At 27.7% G+C, this 16666-nt stretch overlaps 1 long non-coding RNA gene across 1 annotated transcript; it reads right to left on the reverse strand.

Moving 5' to 3' along the window:
* Nucleotides 1-1763: 1763 nt before the first annotated feature.
* LOC111028756 lies at nucleotides 1764-15760 on the reverse strand. Its single transcript, XR_002603932.1, has 3 exons — nucleotides 15679-15760; nucleotides 2951-3035; nucleotides 1764-2080 (listed from the first exon to the last, which is right to left on the reverse strand). It is a non-coding gene; the product is annotated as an uncharacterized LOC111028756 (long non-coding RNA).
* Between the last annotated feature and the right edge of the window lie 906 nt (nucleotides 15761-16666).

The raw sequence follows: 16666 nt of genomic DNA on the forward strand, positions 1-16666 counted from the left end.
AAACGTTTTGAAAGACCATTTTCGTTGAGTTTCTCCAAATGGCCAAATGGAGATTTCATAAAATGGAACTACGTGTTATACCTAATCTAAACTCAAAAACATAGTATCCGTGAACATAATATATTAATATTTAACAGGTTGGTAAAAATTATTAGTATTCACTAATAACAATAATAATGAACATAAAATCATAAAGTAAAGATTAGACGGAATAAACATATTATTTAGAATTTCGTTTAAGTTAATATTCACATAAACATCGACATAGATAAGAATGTGGGTTGAAATGAAAAAAATATAAAAATATGTTTATAGAACATGTACAATATTTTACAGCTTAATTTGCTTCTTATTTCCGAGATTAGGTTCTATTTAAAACCTATACAAAACTGTTATGTTGTTGTTATTGGTTTATTTAGCCTACGAGTTGAATAATCCAACAAAATATTTAAATATGTCAAGTCAAACTGAAGGATATAGGTTTATTACCGAAGGATAGGTTTGTTTTAAATACCAAACACTGATATTTCTATACCTTATGTTATATTTTACGGCTTTCGACCTCCGTATGTAATTCCTACTAACGATACTAAATTTGAAATGTTAATTTCAACTAAATGCCTTATCTTGATGACCTATTATGTACAATACTATTGTACTTGTTTCAGTTGATTGTCTTAACCCTTAACTATATAATACATACAAGTATACAACACATTCAGAATTCGAAAAATACCTAATAATTGTACTTTTTCGAATTGTTTTTTTTCGGAAAAACTTATGTCGGTATATCATGTAATTTTATCATTTTTAACTGTACAATTATTATTTACAGTATAGAAGTAGAACACTTTTATAAAAATGTTAATATGTAAGTACCTATAATATTATAAATGTAATTAAATACCTATTAATAATAACTATGGTATATTAAATGATCAGTTTTTCAAGCACTTAAAATTAAAATAATCTTCTCCTGTCTCGCTGAACAGTGACATTGTACGCAATAAAGTATGTGAATAAATAATTAATTTTTATATTGCTATAGTTAAAAAAAGTTTAAATAATGGGATTGAAGTAAATGTTAACTGTGGAGCTGAAGGAACCTATAGTATGTTCTTCATCGCTAAACAAGTCCTACCTTTAGGGGGTATCTTCTATTTAAGTTATCCTTCAACAACTTGCAAGAAGACTAGCCAAAGGTGTGTTTGGATCGTTTCCAGTGTAGAGCTGAGAAACGAGGAGGATCTTGTTCTTTTAAAGCCCAAGCTTTTGTGCGTCCGCTTAACCCGTCCATTTGTCAGCAGTATTATGTACACGTCTAGAACACTTATAGGGTAGGTGGTTCTGTGGTTTCACTTTGTCCCACAGACGATTTTAATCAAATGCTACCAAATTTATGTTGTAGTAGTGGTTGTTGAGGGATATGATTCATCGCGACCGACAATCACAGCCCCTTCGCTATTAAAATGTATGTCCATGTACAGCGTGTAAGAAAACTATGAAATCTGTAAATCCCTCTGGTTTCAAACCCTTCGTCGTGGAGCCATGCAGTATCCCCAATCATAAATTGTAAAAAAAAATATTATATGAAGGAAAACACGTAGATGGAATAATGTTTATTATTCTCCGACAACGTTGGTATACGAAAAATACCATTTTATTATGTTAGTTATAAATTGTTTGGTACAAACATTAAACATATCAATATATTACTTGCTATATTATTTTAAAGAGCCGGCAACATTTTTCGTTACCTTCAACATTATAGTGGGAATTTCGGTTTATTTAAAATTTTCAATCACAAATAATTTTATTAAGTACTCACAATTCAGGAGATCTGTGCTATTTTATTATTGGGTTGGATATAATATAATAAGTAATAACAGATACAAATAATTGAAGAACTTGTATTCCACACAAATATATGACTGCAGATTTAGTAGGTGTCGAGACAGTGTACATCTACATTGAGTAGCTTAAATATCAATTCTATGATAAATCATTGAATATACCTATACGTTAACGGTTTTGAGCGAAGACCATCTCCAGTATATTACTTCTGTTTATACCTATATGGCTATAAACAAAACAAAATATTGATATAGGTAATAATAATACTAATTTATTTATAAGATTAATCTGATAAACTATTCACAATTTTTTATGTCGGAATTTATTTATTTTTTTAAACCATAGACTAAGATCCAAAATTGTATTTTTAATAGCCAAAGTTCGTGTTAACAATAATTATTGATACTAAAATATTGAGATGAATATTATCTAGAAAAATTGTTGAAAAGAAAATGTTACCTATGCAAAGAGTAGGCAAGTATAGGTATTATATAGAAAACATATAACTAGGTACCTACTTATACTACAATTAGAAGTTTATATTAAACTTTTAGACTGTCTTTAAATTATTTTAGTTAAAACTTATATTATTAATTAAATTTTACTGGTAATTTAATTTAAATCTATGGTTTTCGATGCCACAATGCCATTTTTAATATAAAATTTCATAAAACGTACTTATAAGTTAACAAAAATTAACTTAAAATTGCAGCTTTCATCATTTTTTTTTTTTTTTTATTTATTATAATTAAAATGTTTCAACATATTACATGTTATACAAGTTTGTTATTTCAATTAATATAATTTAGAATTTAGAATTTAATTGGAATATGGTATGGATGATCGGAAGATAGTGTGTTAATTAAGGAGTGGGAGTGATGAGGAGTGGAAATTTATTTAGCTTTCATCATAACTAATAAGAGTCTAAACTCTAAGAAACATAATAGATATACATACAAAATAGGTAGTATGTAGTTAAGAAACTTTTATCATGAAATATTTGATATTAATTTCAGTATTAGTTGTTATATTAAATTACTTGTTCACACATAGGTATAGGTATTGTTATAATATAGAACTATTATACTATACAAACCTGGATTAAAGATCCACTATGGGCCCCAGAACACCATCAGACACTTAAAAGTAAGCCTTCTTTCAACACTCGAACTTCAACCATTCTAAATTTAAAAAAAATGTTAATTAATATTCTTACGGTTGGGTATTATATTTTTTTAATACTTCTTTTACAGTTTAAAATAAATAAAAAAAACTCTAAAAGGCTAGTAAAATAATTATGTATAATCTATGAAAAATATATTGTTGCCCTTACCACACGTAACACAAAAACACCTATAATGTCAATTCATGATTGAATATGTTAATATTATTATTTATTGAAATAATAATTTAATAATTATATGGTAAATTATGTAGATACATACTACATTGAACCAGTGGCGCAACTTCAATAAAAAAAGGTGGGGGTGCTGAAGCCCCTTTATTTTTTTTCATATTATCTTATAGTTGTGGATGCCTGCATAATGACTATTAAAATGAAAATAAATATGAAAAATATTTGGGGAGCCTCCGGGACCGTGTCTCCGTGATCCTCGTTTGCACTGCAGTCTGCAGTTGTACATCTATTAAGTATACCTACGATCTATCCGTCTACCAAAATAATATAATATTTATCACATGTATTGAACCTACATACTTCCTAATTAATATTGTTTTTGTTATAAAATACGATAAACGATTATAAAGTTTTAAAAAAAAAACATTTAGTTAGAAAATAAATCAAAGTGAACAATTTACATATTGCAGTACGCAACTGGGTGTTTTTTTTTAAATTACTATAATATACTTTATAATTTTAGGTATAATTTCAAACTAGCCTGTACGAGTTGATTTGTAATAGTAAATGTGAAAATCACTTGACAAATTGTCCACGAATAGTTCAAACCACTATAGTTGTTGGTACCTATACCCACCTACGTTCTCCCGGGGGCAGCATTATATTTATTATTAATATATATATAATAATATACAATATTGGTATAATATAATACCATATATATTTATATATATAGTTCTGTATACTCAACCGATCAGTGTCGGTAATAAGAACAAAGGGCTATGTGTCATTGGTATAAACGATTCGATTTGTCTCTTGCGGTCTCGTATTATTGTATATATATATAAATTACGCGTTCCGCCGCCGGCCGTAGTCGCGCCGCCCAACGTGAGAAATGGCCTCCGATCGGACCCGCGAAACGTGTTCGACGGCCGGATAAGCCGAACGTGAGAGGCAATCGTTTTGGACCAGACGAGTTTTTTTCCCCCTTTCCTCCCCGAATAATAAGAGGAAATCCAAACCCCGAGGGCCATTCAGGTAATTTGGTCGTAGAACTTTCCCAAGATCATTTTTTTTCCTCGTCTCTCCACCACTGCACGCAGCGTCTAATTTATTCTACGCATTCGTCAACCCTTCCCACCCACTCCCGACGACTTCCAAGAGTACCTACCCATACTTCTCCCTTTCGAAACCGCACAATGATCCATGATCCGCGATCATCCTTAATAACCCATACCTCTATATGTACACATACGGCGACGTAATAATGTGTACATAACAGTTTTTCGAGGGATTGTGACTGGTCGTCGTTAAACGCAGGTATTTACTGCAGCGTATTACATATTTTTTTAAACAACTCAATGTCGGTCTTTTATTTAAAAAAATAATACGTCGTATATGATATTATTTTATAAATATAATATAATATACAAGCATGTCGAAGACAGGAAACGCTTAATATTACAACACAATATTATTTCGAGTGAAATACCAAAATTTCAAATTTCTCAGACCAACAGCCAACTGCTGCTATTATAATCCGTTGCCTGCAGTAGGTACCTAACAAATTACGTAAATGTACGACATATTGACGTCCGACGATATTTTAACTTTTTTGATAGTATATAATTAATAATTATTAAGTTTGTATTGTTTTCAGTTTCACATTATTTATAAAAGTCGGACGCCAGTAGCCGGTCATATATACACTGAAATACTCTATGTTATTATCAACTTCAAACAAATACATAATTGTTATTCGTTAATATCGTTATATTGCAATGATTTCAGTTCCTTAAAGTTGCATAGTTATATTAATTTATAATTTAATTTGATATAAGTTATAACTATAAGCTACGTCGAAGTAATGAAATCGTAAATAATCAAACAAAATTGGCCAGTCAGTCTTACAAAATAAATGTATGTATACAATTATTGCAAGTTATTATGTTATTATTTATTATTAAACTTTATTCTAACTGTTAAACGAATAAAACGTAGGGTTCAGACTTTTTTTGGTATAGTGATTTTATGCAATTACTTAAAATTGTATAATTATTATTTATTTTATTTTCTATTTTGTTTTAACTTTATTCTGAAATCTCTCATGTCTATTTTATTACTACCTACTACATATTAATAGTATTTGAATTAAGGACTTAATTAAGAACCTCTCACCTTCACCACAAGCTTTACTTATAGGAGGTGAGCAAACAAACATATTAATGTATTATTTATTGTAACTTTTATTTTATCAAATACCATCTGTTTGCAAAAATATACATATTATTATATTATTATTTTTAACTATATAGATAGGTAGGTAATTAAAAGTAATTGACTAGTTATGTAATTGACTATAAAGTAAATTCAACAAATTTTCATCTATTCAAATTACAAAATTGTACATAAAAATAAAAGTCTATTCAAATTTCAAATATCGAATTATGTTAATTACAAGCTATAAGTATTATAAAATATTATCAGTATCACTTGGTTGAAAAAAATCTAACCTAACTTGAAAAATTATAAATTATAAAAATAACTCTTTGGTTTTTGAACATCTCCTTATATTTCAAAATAAAGTTTTAAGAACGATAACAAACGCTCCGGGGTTCGTAAGGAACACAAGCATTCACAAAGACCTCAACATTCCAACTCGCCAAGTTCACATCAAGTTCTTGGCTGTGAGCTTCTTCGATTCCTGCCACAAGTCAACAGGCTCAATGCACTACCACATCAACACCAGACCACCTTCACAACGGCGCCTCCAACGAGGTCGCCCGCATGACCTAATTCCTCAAGAAACATATTAACTTAGGCCTCTAACTATTGTTATCATCTAAATTAAAATTGTAATAATTTAATTATCGTGCTTAACATGCCAAAATGTATTAATTATCCTACATCTCTAGGCATAGATACCGAAATCTAGAAGTACCTTATTGCAAATAAAAAAAAAAAAAAACATTTCCCATGTTTACTGAGTACTAACCATTTTTCATGAAATAAATTATCATCAACTTATATAAAATGTTAACAAATAATGTTTAAAATTGTTTATAGTCAAACTATAATTATTAATATAAAAATGTTATAACAATATAATTAATTAAATTGTATAGGTACGGTTCTGATCGTAGAAATGTTAAAATTTCAATCAGATAGGTAATTGAAAACAAAACTATAGGTATCTACCTAATATAATGTAATATTGTGAGAACTACCTATAGGGTTTTTTCAACTGGTAGGTTATGTATAAACATGGTGAATTAATTCACATTATTTCACGATGAAAAAGATATAGGTGGTTTAAGTGAAATTTATTCTTTTTAAATAGATTAAATTTAAAATTTTAGAGTAATTATTATGTAATAAACTTACACCTAATCTTATATTTAAAAAAATATATAAATTTAAAGTTAATAATATGTACAAAAATAATATTATATTTAAATGTCTATTATATAATGCATATGCTATTATTATTGACTTATTTTTAAACATAATTATCCATAAATATGAGTTGCAGAATTTTTTTTTTTGTGTGTGATAGACAGATAAATTATAAAAATATGAATATGTTAACAAATTTAATACATTTAATTATGTATAAGCTAGAAAGTTTCATCAATGGATGGATTCTTCACACAAGTCTCATCAAATAAATATGTACACTCCACAACAGTTTCGCTTATTGTAAAAATTAAATTATGATTGTGAAATATATTTCTGATAAATAAAACCAAAAAATGTTTAAATAATATAAAATATAAATAATTTGAAAAATATTGTTTTTTGAAAAATGATGTGCCTATTAGATTAACGAATAATTGTTTAGGATCTTGAAAAAAAATGAATCATAAATCATGATGTTTGAAAAACAATTCATAACAAATCCATTAAGAGAGAAGGCAAAAATGTATCGACCTACATACTAATTTCCGGTAGCTTAAATGAACTTTTAAACGAACAGGGGATAAGAAAAGAAGAATTGCTTAAAAAAGTAATTCAAAAATGTTTTATCGGAAAATAAATAAATAAGTCAGTGGAAAAAGAGGAAACGTTGTAAAATAAAATTGTGGAAAATCACTTCTGAATATTATAGTATTATTACCTGTTTAAACAATTAGTTTACTTTTTCGGTAAGATTTTTCTGCGAGAACTCAGTATTGTGGTTCACTTAAACTTAAGAAGCTTTACAACCGCCGTTAGGTGCCTTTGAGGTTTCCAGACATTTGAAACTAAAGAAGATAATAAAGAGTTTTTCTCTTGCAATCCTATACAACAATAATGTTAAAGTGTATCCAAAAAAGGCACCTGCTAAACAACTTAACAACGCGTTTCGTGCTCATTACAGCGTGATGATATTTAATTTTCGTTGCCTTTATAAAGCGTATATATGTATAACATTAAAGCCGCTATACCGTCTCGAGATGGTTCGTACCTACCTAACACGTAATATTATAAAATTATGTAATATATTATAGGTAGGTAGGTGAGGGCAGTATATACCATCATATTTACATATATTATACTAAGAATATGGTGTGCATGTATATACACGATAATACCTTTCACGATGCAGGATCCCCTATCCTGTGTGTGGGTGCGTGTGTGTGTGTTTATATTCAAAAATGAGTCTATGTGCAGCTTCATTAATAATACAAGTTTAATTACTCATAATGGGTTTCTATCGGGGTGACGTGTTTTTTGACATCAACTTAAAGTCTTAGAGCACACGAAAGAAGTAAACCTTAAGAAAATGGCAAAGAAACTAGGCCATGTTTATGTGTAGGTATATTATATATGTATTATAATATCAGTGTAAAATAGCTACCAACCGTTACGGTTATGAATATTATACCGTTATGAATAAGTTATCAATGATATCATAGACAAGTCCAACGTGACAAAAGCGTCGGGTAAACCTAGGCAATCAAAAAAATATAATAAGTAAAAAACTATACATGTCATACCATATCAAACGTACCATTCCAAAGTTCTGCAACATCCAGTGGAACAGTTTAAACTGGTTTCGTAAAATATTTAAATAATAATATGGCGCATGTTAGAAAAAATATATACGTTATTACATAACAGAATTACACAAACTTCGTTTGTGAAAACCTATACTTTTGCCAATACAATAATATAATATAGTGTAATTGTTCTACTACTAAATGATTAATATACTATTAATTAAAATCATTAACCTACTTATGTAATATTTTTATTGATAAAAAATTGAATTTTATTACGTGTAAATAATATTGTTGTACTAAAAATTATTATTGTGTTCACTCCATTAAATATGAGGTACATATTTACTCAGTCCACTTCTCCAACGCCGTTATTAAACTTAGGTCACCCTCACTGTTTAATTATTATACCTAAAGCTTATAGGTATATTATAAACTTAATATCACTTAATTTGTTATTATTTACAAATACTAGGTAATTGTTATTACTATCTAAATTTTTACGCTTAAATTCTTATTGTGTTTTATTATAACTTTTATAATATAACAAGTATAAGTATACAACTACATATTTATTTATTTATTTAAAGTTGTAACACCCAAAAGAAGTAATGAGTACAGTTACTATATGTTTTACGGAAGATTATAATTATTGTATAGCATTTAAGTATTTAAACAGGAAAAAAAGAAACTTATATATTACATACATGTAAGTTTACTGATATTTTTTTAATCAAAAGAAAAATCAAAGTTAAGTACATTGTTACAAACATCTAAAAGGCGATACTCCGAAAAATGTTTAATTATATTATTGTCGAGCATTGTGGTAGAGTAGTATATTATTTTTATTATTATCACACACTTCTAATCATTGTTACACCTTATAATATATTATAACTTACATCATGTAATACAATGAATACCTAAAAATACTAATTTAAAATCTACACAATATCATACTATACATTATTACTTATTAATATTACCATTTATCACGAATATACAATAAATATATCAAACAAATTCAAATCATTTTATTTTTGAGCTTAGATATTTGTATGGATACTAAATATATTTGAGTAATCAAATAATAACAACTATCATAAAAAAATTCAATTATGAAGTCATCGATAATTAATTGAAATACATTATAGTTAATTTACTAAATAAATACTAATTATACAGTATTAAATATCATAATAATCATGATTTTCACCACGTAGTTGTATTTTTCTAAGCTTTAATTGAGTAGGAATTTTTTTTTCTCAAATCTTCGGATCACCGTAATTTCTTAAGCTTTTTCGTATTACTTTGTATAATATGGTTTTTATTGAATTCTATTGGATAACATCTCTTTAATATCCCATTAAATCTATGTTGTTACGGGTGGTTAAGAATTCTCGTTCTTCATCAACGGTGTAACCTTATACATTGTGTGAATCGTTTAAATTCCAGCCATTATCGTTTCTCAATCGATTTCCGTTTTAAAAACAAGTCTCCCTTCATTCTTGCAGATAGTTTATAAGGTGTTTTGAGTGTCGAGTTCTCTGATGAAAAATAAACTGGCGAGATTAAGAGGTTTCAGTTGGGATAAATATATACTATTTGAAGCAATGAAAAGTTTATCTATTTGCCCTTAATTCTTCGCAAGAGCTAAGGATCCCTTCTTTTGTGTAGAAAACCATTCTTTGTTGTTATTGTGGATCGGGTGGATAGGGTCTAACTTTTATCGGACAAAATGCGCGTGTTAATCGAATTTTGATGTACTTTATATAGTGGTTGGATTGAACTATTATATTATGGTAGAGTGGTAGACCAAAAAATAAATGAATAAAAAAAATACAGTAACGATTGGAAATGACAAATTAATGAATCACATATTTTTAATATTATTGATTATTCTATACATTATAAATAATTGAAGCTAATAATATTTGATCGGTATTGCATAATGCATAGTATAATGTTTAATGTTTAAAAAGCAAATTAATTGATTAAAATAATTTTTTTGTACCTACAATAATAATGTATTGTAGGCTTTAGCTTTTATGGGTTTTATTTCTTAACGAAATATATAATATACATGAATAATTTATAATTACGACAACCCCAGTTTGACAACTTATGTATACATTTTTTTTTTATTGATACAATTCACGTCACTGTCAACACGATTATATGCAGGGATGAAGAATACTTGTATTGGTTTAAATTTAGTACTAAAACAATAATGTTAGCTTGAAACAAAATATAAATGGTACCGAGGCATGTCTTTAGAAATTTGAATTTTATTTTAATTCCAACTCATAAATGATATATAATATACATGCTATGTGTATATCCAGTATGATATGGTTGTATTCAGGGCTAGAATTGGGGAGGGGCTCAGTCGGACCGACTCCGCTTTACAATATATAATTTCATTTTACATGAATTATCACATGATTTTGATACTTCAATAAAGATTTAAAACCTTGTAATTATATTTTAGTGGCTATTCCATTTCGTTATACCTTTGTATTTCAATACAATAAACATAGATTGCGCTCTAGATACATTATTATTATTTTAAGTGCACTGTATTGTCCGTATACGAATTATAATCGTATAACACGAAACCCGAAGTTAGAACATATTTTAATTATTTATTATAATGATTTATTAAGCGTAACTTATATTAAAATTAAAATAGCCTTGAGTTCGAATCTTTGAAGATGTATCACTGAAGACGCTCCCTTCTATCACGCCTCCACATCCTACCATTGTACATCAGATTTCCTTATTATAATAGGTATGATGTGTATTATGAATTCAGAATGAAATTGCTCTATTTTAATAAAAAAGAAAAACTTCAATTAGGTATATTAAATGTTATTTTGCCGGTTAATTTAATACGTCGACTCCGACAATAGTATTAGTATTTATTTATATATTATTTATGTTAAATTTAAATTTATTTTATTTTGTGCTTTTTTAAATTAGTAATTAATTCATTTAGTCCAATAAAACGTTTCTTTTCTAATAATTTGATTAACAACCGCGATCTTTTATTCCTCCATCACGTTTTTGTTTGTATTTTAAATTAAATTTAAATTGTATGAAAAACAAATAATCCTTCAATTCATTTTAGTATCCAGTTAAGTTTTCCAGAACGTTTCAAACTTTAGAAAAATGTTTTGAGGCAATGTGAGTACAATTAACGAAGTTTTGTTTGTGCTTTTGTTTCATTGAACATATTATTTAACACTATTGGAAAGTCATTAAGAAGTCGTTTAAAGGTATATCAGTCTTCCACCCTATTCAAGAGGTTAAAAATATCGTTTCTATATCTAATTGGAAATATAAAAGTTTAACCATCGTCCATCACTTTCTTCCTAAGCCACAACCATCAAAATCACTCCTCGATGAAGCGTACGATTAAATTTGTTACTTGTTATTATCTCACCTACAGAAATAAATAAGTTCATAGGTGGTATAATTGGACTATTATGTATAATTACATAGTCGAATTTAGCGTATATAATGAGTTCATAAATTATCTGAATATCTGATAATACTTTTACTACTACTAAACTAACTCAACTAAAATTTAGTTTATTATGGAGAATCGTGTTCATCAGTCATTTATACTGTTCAACGGATAATATCATTCAACTTTAAATTTATTTATTTATTTATATTTATTAACGGGTAGAGCTCTATACGATAGTTTAACACATAACACAATTTACAATTTAAATAACACACATAAGTTTATATAAGCTACAATAATTGCAAAAATAATATAAGTATAATTAAGCATTAGAATAATGGATAAATTACATATTTTTTCTGTAACATAATCATTAGGAAAAATAGGGGGAAGTGGCATTTTTCAAAATTTTTTTAACTTCCCATTAAAAATTGTGTTGTTGAGGTACAGTATTAATATCGATGTAAACACGGACGATTAGAATTGCTGTTTATTCCATGGAACATTTTGTCAGATAATAATATGACTCGACCGTGTTATATGATATTTTACCTCAGACAATATGTGTTTTCGTTAGTAATAGTTATGTTTTTCACTTCGTTTGCTGAATTTATATAAAATAGGCACTGAATGTAAATAATAATTAATTGTATCTGTATGGGTCAATAACTATAATATAGTTAAAGGGTGTATGTTTGTGGACTGGGGCTGCGATTCACGTTTCTTTTAATCAATATTATGCGTGACTATTAACTTCTCCCCATACAACAAATTTGGGATCTTGTCACTCATGTATATATTATAATATATTGTGTCTTACGAGTCTAATATATTAGTGTCTTTTTACTATTAATCAACACTTAAACATATTTTCCTTATTTCAGGTTGTTTTATTATTTACTATACATTATATAATTTTGTAAGGCATAAACTTAGGTTAACTTAAAATAATTAGGCTAAACTCAAACTCTGACATTGATAAAGTGGCGAATAATCCAATTACTCGTTTAAAATTATCATAGGTGGTTCAGGTATCAAATTCCAAAACTCACAAATCCAGATATACTTATTTGCATAACCATTATTTTATTATAATAGAACATTCTACCTGGTTGTTATAGCCTATCATAATATTATATTATTATAGATACTTACCTACATTATATAGATACGTGTATCTAACTAATTACCTATAACAATTCTAGCAAAGTAATAGCCAAAAATGTAAGTACTTTGAACTGATCATACTTTGTACTTTAGGTGGACGCTTGTGGACCGAAACAAAACAAAAGTGATATACAAGTATACAGCTCTCAAATATATTATATATTTTTATGTCTTGATGGCTTTTGATTTTTGTGTGGGATAATTCAAGTAATTATGTTCACAGTATTTTACGTAAAAAAAGAAAAAGATCAAATGTTCTAACTTGTAACCATTTAATGAAGTTTCACATGTAGGTGTATGAATTATTAATATTAAATTTCAAAATATATGAGTTAAAAAAAGTCATATCTTTTTTAAATATTATCAATATTTACATTTCTGAACAACAAACTTTTATATGAAACTTAATAATGACTTATATAATATCTTATTACATTTATTAAAAGTAGTTATTTGTATTAAGTACAAACTGTATTATTTTTTAACGAAAAAAAATTCGAAGTTTCAAAATAGGTAATTTATATTAATTTTTAGTCTACAGTAGTCAAGTTTCCATAGGGCATCAAAAACTTGATGATAGAGTAATTAGTGCTTTAATTGAATTATAATTCACATAAAGAACCTTTTAAACAGTTAACATTCTAAAGTTATTTATTATAATAACATAGTTTTAAACACAAAGTTTGATCTTTTTTTATAACTATTTTGTTACGATCAGACACGATAATTTCATAACTTATACAAGAATATAATATTATGAGGTGTGCATAAGTAAAATTTTATGCTTGATTATACATTTTTGTACAAGTTGAATTCTTCAGAAACCCATCTACATTATTTTGTTATTCTCGTAGTTACAAAACTAGAAAATAACTTTCGTCTTTCAGCCATCATTATAAGAGGATATCAATGCACTTAATTTGTTTTCTCTCTCCGATCCATCCCGCAACTACACTTACGTAATGTAGACAACTTTCATAACCGACCATGTTAATAAGCTGTAGTGTTTGAGTAAATAATGACCTATTATCGAACTTAAAGTTAAAGAACACTATCTGTGCTTATGAAAGTTGGCTCTTTTACGATAATTAGATTTTTACTCATGTTATACGAATAACTGATGAGTAAAATATTACGGTTTATAAAGTCTCATATCTCTCTTTAAAATTGAAATACCGTAAAAAATTCAACGTATAAACACCAACAATGTTTTTAGCTTTAAGGTTGACAGTAGGTCAATACAATCCATTAATTAAGCTAGCAACACAAGGTTGGCTCTGCAGAATGAAGTTATACTGTATTATATTGCGCATAAATCGGCTAGTGAAAACTATAATAGAAAGCTGACAATAGTTACTTGCCTATTATACCTATATAATATCATATTATTATTTATTATACTTAGTGGCACTAGTTCAGATTTTGATAGGAGGGTCTAAAGTTTTGACGGCCCATTCAGCTATAAAACATCTCGTCCACAAACTAGTTTCCGCACTAGTGATGCTGATGTAATCTTACGTTTTTATTTTAATTTAAATACCGTCTTACACATTTGTGTAGGTATTACATTTATCAAAAACACATAAAGTTTTTTGTTTTTTTTTTTGCAAAAGAAAAGCGCTTTTGTTATGGGAGTGGAGAGCTAAACAAATATAGCAATAATCATATCTTATCAGTTGCATGATTTTAGATTTTTCTGGAGTGACTAGTGAAAACCCTAATAAACCTATGAAAATAAAATATAAGTTAGTCCCGCTATAAATGAACTAATAAAATAATGTTAAATTGAAGAAATATAATAAATTATCTAGGTTTTTGAAAGTATTTGCCTTTTACGAGTACCTATACTTATACCATTTTAATAAGATTTAAGTAAACGCAATATTGGTGAATTTTGTATAAAAAACTCCATGAATATGCGACATAAGTACCTAAGTCCTACATTTATTATACATTGTAAAATATTAACAAATTCATGGTATAGCCAGTATAGGTATTAAGTATGATTATTTCTAAATTACAAAATCGAAATTTTAACTATTTAATTATACTAGTGGTCTTGTACGAAAACGACGACGAAAATAAAAAAATAAATAAATATTACCGGAGTAAATAAATCGATCTTTCTTGTGATTTGGTTGATATATTTAGCTTTTTATACAAAACGTTCTAAACTAGTTTGAAACACACTGTTTTTTAATATTATATTTAGTTTAATATCCGACGACGACTTGTTCAACGTGGGTACCCGGAATTGCGATGCCGCCCCATAATAGTGGTTAAGCAATTATTTGACTCACGCGATGGATATCCCTTTCCGTCCGTGCCACACCTGTACCTATGTGTATATGTTAGGTACTAACCTAACCTACCCATAGTACTTACTGGTTACCTTATGTCGCATTGGCGTGCCGTGACCAACAATTGGTGCGACATAAATGTGAAACGCGTTGCGCTATTCGCAATGTGCAAGGAGAACACGAAAATGCACGCTTAAGAGTTGTTTTGTGACGTGTCGATAATCCGGTACGGCGGTTAAATCTCTTAGATGTCTAGTTTATTTATTTTTTAATCTTTATATATTATTGGGCCGACTAGTGGTTGATTAACGCCTCTCAAAACATAAATGTTTCTTTGCGCAGTTAATATTTTAAACGTCTCTCTGTATAATGTACCTAATTTAATTTTAAAGCAGAGCGAATGTAAAAGCTATTTAATTGGTATCGGTTTTACAATAATTTTTATTATTTTGTTTTATAAAAAAAAACACAGTTCTTAAGAGGAAGGTTCGAAAAATTGTATTTATAGCATTTAAAAATTGAAAATTGAGAACGGTTTGTACTTACTTTGTTATATACATTGAAACAATCACGGGTGTTCTAAAAAACAAAAGTAAAAGATAGAATAACAACAACTATCATGCGTCAGTGAACAAATACTATTGTCTAACGATGTTGATTAGAATAAGTCAGTTTTAACCATAGATAGTAAAAATCACCGTTTCACCAAAATGATCAAATCACGAATGTCATATCTGTACGTGACCAATCAAAAAATTGCACTTCGAGTTAGGTAAACTATATAATATACCATAGGTACTAATATTCCTATTGTTATTCGCAGAACTTAATTTTTTCCATAGTTTGACCTTGGACACGTCACGTTTTATAAGAAAATCTATTTATTGTATAGTTGAAATATGTGTGTGTGTGAGGGTGAAGAAATGAGAACCCGGAATTCTGAATCTAACAATATAATTTTGTTTTCCCGCGTTTTTTAAGTATATTTATATAATTACTATTTTTTTAAGAGGAATATTGATCATCTTGATCACGAAACTAGTTTTTGATTTAAAAGTTTATATTTTTAGCTTAAATACCTATAATAACATAGCTTATATTTTATAATATCATATTTTATCGATAGTCATAAATCATAATGTCAAATATATGTTAACCAATAAGGCAATAAGTGTGTATAAGAGTAATAACTTAAAATGATGATGTCCGTTAGTTTTCTTTTTTCTAAAAATTATGTTGTCATGAAGACGAATTTAAAAATATGAAAAGCACATTTTAAATTGTTTTCGTTGACATTTGATATGTGTAACAAAATTTGATAATGAAACAAAAAATTACGAATTTAGTTATTTTGATATAATTAAAAAAATATATTTATTGTAGCAGGGACTCAGAACTATATTATTTACCAGGGTTATAATGTATGCGATATTATTGACAAACATAAGTTCAACCTAACAGAAAAATAAATAACTTATAATAGTATAAATAAATATTAAACTATAAAATATCAATGATATATCATTTGAATCAA

The sequence above is a fragment of the Myzus persicae genome, unplaced genomic scaffold (assembly GCF_001856785.1).
Source record: "Myzus persicae strain clone G006 unplaced genomic scaffold, MPER_G0061.0, whole genome shotgun sequence".
NCBI lineage: Eukaryota > Metazoa > Arthropoda > Insecta > Hemiptera > Aphididae > Myzus > Myzus persicae.